The following is a 10,000-nucleotide window of genomic DNA, read 5'->3' on the forward strand; positions in this document are numbered from 1 at the left end:
GAAGGCTCGCATTCATTACTTAGGGTTCTTGTTAATACGTCCAGTAAAATCATCTACTTGAAAAGGGAAAAAAGGTTGTTCTTGTCACTGATACTAGGCGGAGAAGTGGCGGTTCCTCCTACTCCGGACGCTTCTCTTCACCTGCACCTACTTTGAATGATCTGGCTGTTCTCACTTCTCTTGTTTTCCTAAGTTTTCAAGCACTGACTTCCCATTCACTTTATCTGAATAAGATCTTAATCTATGAAGAATATTACAGAAGAATAACACAGTTCTCTAATTCTGAGTCCACGTTGCTATATTCAAGCAAGTAAGAAGAAAATTTCACAATTGATTATTCTTTACTGATGCGAGCCCCTCTCCTACACTCACACAAAAAAGCAGAACTGAAGTTGAAATTACAGGACGGTACCATCACCAAAAATCAGGGGTGTTCGCAAGGGGAGGAGTGACTTTGTCAATCAACGTTTTCACATTTTTTCAGACTAAAACTGCTTGAAGCATATGTATATTTAGAACAGCCCCTATTTTAGGCTGCATTATTTATCTACTCTTATGGCACATTTACTCTTAACTAAAACTTTAACAAGACCACGAATAATACTACTACAAATACTATCACCACTATAAATACTACTGTTAAATTTATCAGCGGGTTCAACATAAAATAAAGATAGCAACTTTGGAACTGCAATATAGGCGAGGAAATAAAAGAAAATGAAATTATGAAAAATAAATTTATGACTAGATGAGAATGTAAATTACGACAAATTTTAATGTCCGAAAGGCAATTTGGAATTTCAGTTTGGTGTCAAAATTAAAGTAAGAGTCATCGGTGAAAATTTAAATCTATAAACTGTTTATCGCCTTGTTCTGTAGAATAAAAGCAGTTGAACACATCATTTTTAGTGGGAAATGGTACTTTGGAGAAATGTCAGATCAAAATGAACATCGAGTGACTAAACGATAAAACAGCACCGACTAGAGATTTTTGAACAGTTGTTCATTTTTTTAATCATTTGTTTTAGGAAGCCAGTCTTCAGACCTAGCCAAGTCAGGCTGCCCCCTCTCCTTCCCCTCTGCCGGGATGCGAAGTTCAGTTGGTACAACCTCCCACACCCCAAGTTTCATTGCCAACCCAAATCCGGGGTCAGGATGTAAAGACTAAATGAGTCTATGAGCTTGCAGAATCAACAGAATGAAAAATTAAAATAAAAGTGGAGTGAGCTATAAATCAAATACAATCACAGGACGTTACATCCGTGGACTGAATTCCTCTTATCCCCTCCCGGGCCACCGTCCCCCCTCCTTCTCTCTCTCTCCCTTTCCCACTGAGCCTAATTTCGCTGGAGATCAATACCTTAGGGTACACGTTTTTTGTAAGCTTCTTGAGTGCACACTTGGCAAATATTTATTAACTAATAAACATTAAACACTTAATTTTTATATTAGAAAAGTTATGCAATAAAGATAAGGAAAGAGGAACAAAACCATTGATAATATTGATCAAAGAAGACGAAGATATTACTAGTGTACAAAGAGTGATAGAATGCATAATAAAACATAGCTATACTCAATATAGAATGATAAAGTGCTACTGCGCTATTGCGAGAGGGATGAATTAAGAAATACAGAAAGGAGTTAATCGAAGAGAATATGAATCAGTGGGAACGAAAATGCATTCAGAAAGGATTAATGAAGAAGCTAATGCATGGATGGAAACGCAGCTTAACCACTGCCAGCTGTGCTGGTGGGGATCCGAGGTAATCTGTATAAGTTAAAAGGATCAAATTGTTTTGATTAAAGTCTAGCTTAGAAAGGAAGTGAATAATATAAGTATTAATTGCCTTTACAAAGGAATCCAGGAGAGAACTTCGAAAGTTTTATGGAGTACGTTCCAGGACAATTCCTACCATTTACTCATCAGTTGTGCTGATTCTCTTTCAAAGGGTTTATATAAAATTCCTTTGTGAAACAAAGGGTTTATAGAAAATTCTTTTGAGACTAGAGAGAGAGAGAGAGAGAGAGAGAGAGAGAGAGATAATAATTAATTATTTAAGTATTCATTTCAACATTAACAGAAATCTTACATATTAACCTAAAGTGATATTACTGTACTGCATTAAAACCCTAAGCTAACCTTGACTAAAACATCCTTACAAATCCCAGCTGAGGCCAGGGGTTTCACTCGCCGCCATCTCTCTAATTTGAGTGTGTGGTGTCTTTTAAAACCAATATAGAAATTATTATGGTAATATTCTGAAATATGATCTACTAGCCGTAAAAGCAGTGACAATGGCGGTTTACCGATCAGAACAAAACTGGATCTTCGATTCGTCAAATATGGTTCCATTATAATTCCAATTTCTAGGTTTTATTTCAATTCCTCATGCAGTGTGTACCCTAAGTATTATAATCGTTATTAGTGTTATTTCTATATTTAAAATGTTTACTAATGTCCTTCTCTTTATGCAATTACGTGAGAAAATAAAATTAACATTATTAACAGTAGCGCGTAAGAGAAACGACAAAAGTTATTTATTCCTTTGTTTTTTTATAACTGCAATTGAGCTAACGACCTGAGTTAAGATCTTGCTACAGGACTTACTAATGAGTTTCTTATCTTTAGTTGCGCACTACGAATATTCTGCTTCTTTACACAGGTAATAATTAGAATTGATAAGAATCACAAAGCAAAGTGAAACGCGAGCGATGAGAAGAACTAAATGGAACTTCTTTGAAATTCCTTCCACTCGCGATTTTGAATGAGCTCAGTCGTCATTACGAGATGTTATCGGGTTCTGTCCGGCGGTAGCTCTTCTGGGATCCAGAAAATAAAGATGAAGTACAAGGATCTAAGGGTGGGTGGCACTGGGAGAAAACCCCAAAGTTACGCTAAAAAGTTACTGAAATTGGACGACAGGAGAAAAGAAAGAAAGCTGTATAGTAGGTAAAGTAAAAGACTAAGATGTTGGCGTAGCTGGGGCTGAAGGAACGCTGCAAACACCGTTGAGTAATGTGTGTTTTTTCCATGACAGAAATATTCCCATATGAGGCTTTCATTTATCACTTCAGTTCAGACACTGATACAGTTGACATCCAATGTACATTTGCTGCTTTAGATTAAGCCAGCTTTACGCTGAAACAGGCCCTTGATCCTAAAGTTTATTACATCTAGTGGATAGAAAAGAATGACATAATAAGACACGACTTCTCTCTCTCTCTCTCTCTCTCTCTCTCTCTCTCTCTCTCTCTCTCTCTCTCTCTCTCTGCACAGCTGTGTTTCCATGTGTAATCATGAATAAGTAAACGGAAATATCTTAGCGTCGGAGACTCATGTGATTTCTCACCTTTTAGCCAAATGAATGGACATATTTTAGAATACTGATTTAAAAGAGGAAATTAATCTTTGCAATATGAGGTCGCCACAAAGGATTAAGGCGCTCAGTATCCTGATGAAAGGGACCAATTTTTTTATGAAAAATTCTTAATGCCTTAAGTCACATGCTTTGTAAGACACTCAAATTATTCTTCATAAACCTGGGAGCTGAAAAAGATTTTGCAACAGAAATTTTCATCTTGCGAAAAAGGTTGTTATAACATTGAATTGATGAGATAAAAGATCTCTCCTCCGTTCTTGTTTCATTCTAAACTTTAATTACAAAAAAGCAATTCTAATGAAGCATGTTGAAGGCGAGAAACGAGAGGCATGTTTGTGGGATAATTAAGAAAATTGAGTATGTAAGGAGTGGATTGACTAACGCTTGGAAGTTGAATAAAAAAAATGTCCAGGGAACTGGTATTAAGTAAAGAAGCTACGTCAATTTTTTTATGATTTATTTTGAATAGCTTCCGTCACAACGCCAATGGTGATCGACGACGAAGTCATATGAAAAGAGAAACTTATTAATTCTTTTAAGCAAGAATCCTGTATTAGGTCTTATGAAAGCCAGAGAGATCCACGAGGATTGGTAGTATGGAAAATGTGTGAACAGAAGCGTCTGATTCAGATTTATTTAAGAGTAAATAATTCCTGGTGATTTTTTTCCGGGTAAATATTTCATAGGCTTACTTTGAAGTAAATGTAACGCGTGATGGTAGGATGAGAGAGAGAGAGAGAGAGAGAGAGAGAGAGAGAGCAGCCTATTGTGATTAGACAGATAGGAAACCCGTAATTGTTAGTAAACATAATTGTTGCTGGTGGTGGTTAGTGCCTTGATGCCACTCAGATGTTATGAGTTCGCGCCTCCCCCAAGAAGATAAAAAAAAACTGGCTCTTTATCATGATCAGTTACTGCTACAGTGTGGGGTCTATAGTGGGAGGCTGAAACCTAAATATTCTTTGGAAGCTTGAATTTCAAGTCAATGACCCCGTGGGCTTGTTCCATATGAATAGGTTTCATATGCCGAATAGATAAAAAATAAAAAAAAAAAAACTTAAATGCGTTGGAAACATTGTCAGTGATTGGTTCACACGTGAGTAATTAGAAAACCGTGCCCTCTCTCTCTCTCTCTCTCTCTCTCTCTCTCTCTCTCTCTCTCTCTCTCTCTCTCTCGCTCAATGTCTCATTCAATTATGATAATGTTAATAAGAATATCCACTTCACTCTTTCTCACTCTCCATCTCTCCCCGTTAAAGGTTGTAATGGTGAAGGCATACACTTTCCACTCTTTCTCTATCTGTTGATGATCTCGGTGTCGATGGGAATCTCTCTCTCTCTCTCTCTCTCTCTCTCTCTCTCTCTCTCTCTCTCTCTCTCTCTCTCTCTCTCTGTGGAGATGATAGCAATGGTGTTGAAAATGTCCCCTTTATCTGCATTTTTATGTTTTGTTTGTGAATTTTTCTTTACCGAATTATGGTATTCAGATGAATTTATTTTATTTCATAGGTAATCAACGTTTCTCCTTTTCATTAGCGTTAATCGATTCTTGATTATCTTTCACTTGCTACTCGTGTCTCTATTTTTTTTTAACTAGCTTTCCTTTTTCCTTCTCTTTTAGAAAATATTCTTGGAGTTCCCTCTGATAGATTTCTACTTTTTGCATGACCCCAGTTTTAATTCGGTTTATTCCTTCTGGAATTCTATTTTCCCTTTCGTTAGTAAAACAGATTCAATCGTCGTTTATTTTCTCGTGAATGTTCAACTCATAAATCCTTTTCCTCTCAGTTCTTTGTTGCATGCTGCTTTGTTACTGTGTTGGTTCCATACTTGCATCTTCTTAATATTCTGCAGATGTACAGTATTGCAGTATTGCTTATTTCTTGCTTATTTTGTCCTCATTACTCGATTTCCCGTTTCCTTTAGACTACCGGATCACTAAAATCTGTTTCATGAACCATAATTTCTTTTTTCTCTACCACGAGAGATCTTCCTGGTTACTTACTTTTTAATCATTTATCTATAATCAGAAAAGTGTAGCGAAGTACCTTTTATGCACCTCTTAGCCGACCTTGGTTAACTGCATAATCCTCATTTATGCAGTGCTCATGAATTTCTGAGTAAGAAATCGTGTGGTTTTTAGTTTTCTGTAAAAGAAAACTATTGTGACGACTTTATCTGTCCAAAACTATTGTGACAGCTTTATCTGTCCGTCCGCAATTTTTCTGTTCTCCCTCAGACCTTAAAATCTACTGAGGCTCGAGGGCTGCAAATTGGCATGTTAATCATCCACCCTTCAATCATCAAACATTCCAAATTGCAGCCCTCTAGCCTCAGTAGTTTTTATTCTATTTAAGGTTGAAGTTAGCCATAATCGTGAGTCTGGCAACGCTATAGGAAAGGCCACCACCGGGCCGTGTTGAAAGTTTCATGGGCCACGGCTCACACAGCATTATACACTGTTCAGAAAACTCGATTGCGTCGGAGAAACTTCGAGGCATTTTTTACTTGTCAGTTTGTGTCTACCGGTCTTGAAGATTTTCTAGTACAATCATGATGCTTAATACTGCATCAGTTTACGAAAAATATCGTTCAGATGCTATTTCTTTTTGCATAGTCCGTATATTAATTAGTTTGAATTTTTTTTCTCCTTTGAAAAGACGAATTTATTAAATAAGGTGAAAAATAATACTGAAAGAAATTTCCTTGTTTCATGCAAGTCTTTAAGTAATTTGTCTGAATCACTATGAAATATTTCATTATGTTTAGATATGAACAGTTCTACCAACCGTGTTAACAGAGTATCTGTATAAAGAGCTTTCTGTTAAAGGACTGTAATTTTACGCAAAAAATTCATATGTGGGCGAGTTTGACATATCTAATGTTATCAGTTTTCTTTGCTGTTAAATAAAAAAAATGTTATTTTAAGTTAGCAAATAAGATATATTATTATATTTATAAATTACTTTCTAAAACCATATATAGTTCGCTTTCCTGAAGAGTGGTGAAATGCACTGCCGTATGGAGTTCGGTTGGCATGCCTGCAACGCCGAATGCTGAGTAGACCAGTTTGGATGCACGATAACTTCTAAATCTTATATATACCATTTTTCTTTTTAATATCATCAACAACATCAAATTGAGATAGAATATTTTTACAATTATGAAGGAGAATTCCGATATACCAGGTAAGTAAATTGGGAATATTGTTTTTACAAATGAATGGTTGAATGGGAGTCACAGAATGAACGGTAACTGTGTGAGGGGAGTTATCGATGCGTTTGGGGAATTACATGAATATCAGGATGTTAATAACACTCATGAGCTGAAACTGGCTAGGAAAACGACTTTTGTTGAATATATATATATATATATATATATATATATATATATATATATATATATATATATATATATATATATATATATATTGGATAAACATAATTTATTGCTGTTTTTCTTTGATTCTGTTTGAAAGAATATATTGACTTATCTTTAGATGTTGTTGTTCTTTGACTATATTCGAAAGCAGTTATTGAAGTTTTATTAGTTAATATTTTTCTACTAGATGAAATTTTTTTAATGTTACGTTTCAATTCCATTTCTTTTTCTCTATAAATATTACTTACCACCCGTTACTGATGTTAATTATATATGGATATATATTATTTTTTTTAATGTCGAAAAGTATATATGTTTTTCTCTCAAGGAGTGCCTAATTCAGTCCTCAACTATACGGGTTCAGAATTAGGTCAAATGGACAATTCGAGTATGCCATTCAACAATGAAATGCTCAATTACATATTTGCATAATGGCTGTCAAAGAATATACTATTGATTATAGAAATATACCACACCAATACTTATTAACAAAATCGTATTACATATTATAGGATACCCCATCTTCCACAGATCAGGCAAGGATCAGTAGACCTAGCCAAAGATATATATAGGTTGATATTCAACATTTTTCTATATTTTGATCATGACAAATAAACAAAATGTAATAAATAGTTTTGATCTTAACGCTCTATACGCAAAACATATAGGCCTACAAATTTTGAGTGCTGAAATAAAACCTTCTTCAGACTGAAAAAATGGTGTAGGCTGAGTCACAAGAAAAAAATGAATACCACAATTCTTAAAGAAAAAACATGCGCAAGAACGATAATAACTTTGATATCCTTTAAATCAATGTTATTTATCTCGGCTGCTAAGATACTGATTGCCCGTATAATATTCGTTAGTGAGTGATTGACTTGTTCATTTGCATTAGACTAAGCCAGCCTTGGGCAAATAATAACTGAGTGACTGAGAAACTGTCAAACTGTCATCAAGAAACATCATGCGCCTTTTACCCCTGGACAATAGTTGCCAGATACCGCTTGCTTAATATTGCCATATACCTTTTGTCTGAAACATGAAGGGAACTGATGCAATATTTTATATTCTAATTGTACCGGTCTGGATTGCACCAAATATGCTAGCTTTTCTTTACTCTTTTCTGAGGAAGGAATAAAAATATCTCGTTCTTTTTCCTTTTCAGTAGATGAAAACACTTGCTGTTGTGCTTGCTTGCATATTCACCAGTATCTTTCGTAAATAACAGAATATCATACCTACATACGCAGATACATACATGCATCATAGATACATACAGAATAAAAATAGTAATTAATTCTTCCTTGATATATGAATATCAATTCTTGCTGCATTGGATAAACAAGTCAAAATAAGTCATAATGAAACGGATGGAGTTTCAGAGGAAAATATGAGTGAGAGGAAACAAAAGCGCCAAGAGAATTGAAAACTTCATTTCAAAATGATTGTTTCTTATGATTTCATTATTAAGAAGGGCAAACAACACGGCCTCTGTCTCCTCGTGCATAATGACAGGCATCGCGCTTCACTACAGACTTCTGAAGTAAATATTTTCGTGGGAAAACCTCATTTTCATATCGTTTGTTTCGTGAAAAATTCTTCCTCTTTTTCGTTTATCTCTATTTAATTTTTGTCAGGTTATTTTCTTTTTCACGCTCGGTCTTAACAATTATAATACTACATTACACCGTATCAATACCTGCTTTCGCTGAAGGACCCTCCATCCTGCCCACAATCTCCTCCATTCATTGTAGGAGTTAATCAACGGCTGTTTTTCTTGGAGGGAGATCCCCAGTTCGAGAGGGGCTTGCCTAATAGTCCCTCTTCTCTTTTGATTCTAACCTGAGATGATTACTATTCTCTTCCTTGATATAACACTTCCAGTTTTTATTGCATTTTTTATATCTTATTATCCTATTTGACCTCATTCCCAAAGCTTCATGTCTTGTTTTCCTGCAAGCATTGAAACTGAAATTGCTTGGTGGTTAAAATAAACCCAGATATTTCTACTCGACGTTGACTTTGAATATTTCATGAAGGCGAGCCGAATTTGAGACGCAATGGCTTAAATTTCGAGAGGTCTCTCAGAACACCACAATATTGCTTCAACAAAAATATCATTCTCTTATTTTACTATTCCCAGGATGCTATGATTATTGGTATTTCATGAAAAACCAAACAAAATTCACAAAGTATTGGATGAAAAATGGTACTTTATCAATTTTTTTTAGTTCAGACAAAATTCTTTCTTCATTCTAAGTGATTTTTTTACTATTCTTTACTCTAATTATTCTCTTTAACACAGAAAAAAAAGAGTTAGATTTGGATAATGACATTAGGGAGGAAAGGAAAAAACTTATTAATAAAACTAAAAGAAGAGCAATAAAGAAAACTGAGAACTTTTTGTTAAAAGACCTATAGCATCATCCAACATAAAACTATTTGGTCTGCTAGGCGGATCCGTAAAAATATGCGTCTTTTTACGCTGCAATTTTATTCATAGCTCTGGAATGGAATATATGTCGGAGCTGGAATTGGAAAAAAATGTCTTTCTTTACCCCTAGTCTTTAAACTGGTAGTGATTGGGGCTTACGGTTTGTTATAAGAAATTCAGGATACCCGAAACGGGTTGAGAGAGAAAAAGAGTTCGTCCTTTCGGGAGCTCGTTTAATATTAATGCAACGCCTATTTTCTTTAAATGAGGTTTGTTTATATTTATCAACATATTTTATGCAAATGACTTTTACAATTCAACACTAAAATTGTCACAATTTTCTTCTGACCTGCGCAGTTTTGTGATGCATTTTATAATAAATGTTGTCAGATGATTTTTGTTATGTGACAAGAGTAAACACTCACATTCTGATATATTTATGAAGCTACGTTGAACACCTAAAACTCTAATGCAAATTACAGTATAAAACAAAAGGGGCGAAGTGTAGCCTCGAAATACGTATAAACTTAGGCTTGACGTAAAAAAAAAAAAAAATAAAAATAAAAATAAACTTTATGTTATTAACGAATGATTTTGATGATAACACCTAACCAGAAAGTTTAAATATTCTAGCAAAATTCTCACTTGCAAATAATTTTCATACACAACTTTTGTTTCCTTTGACCATTTATGTTTTACCCCACTCATCTGAGATAGACTGCAACTGCAAATAATAATTTGCATAAAATTATATCTGAGCCATGAAATTATACATGAATATGTTTTTATGCACAAAATCAGTTCC

Source organism: Macrobrachium rosenbergii, chromosome 46 (genome assembly GCF_040412425.1).
Source record: "Macrobrachium rosenbergii isolate ZJJX-2024 chromosome 46, ASM4041242v1, whole genome shotgun sequence".
Taxonomy (NCBI): Eukaryota; Metazoa; Arthropoda; class Malacostraca; order Decapoda; family Palaemonidae; genus Macrobrachium; species Macrobrachium rosenbergii.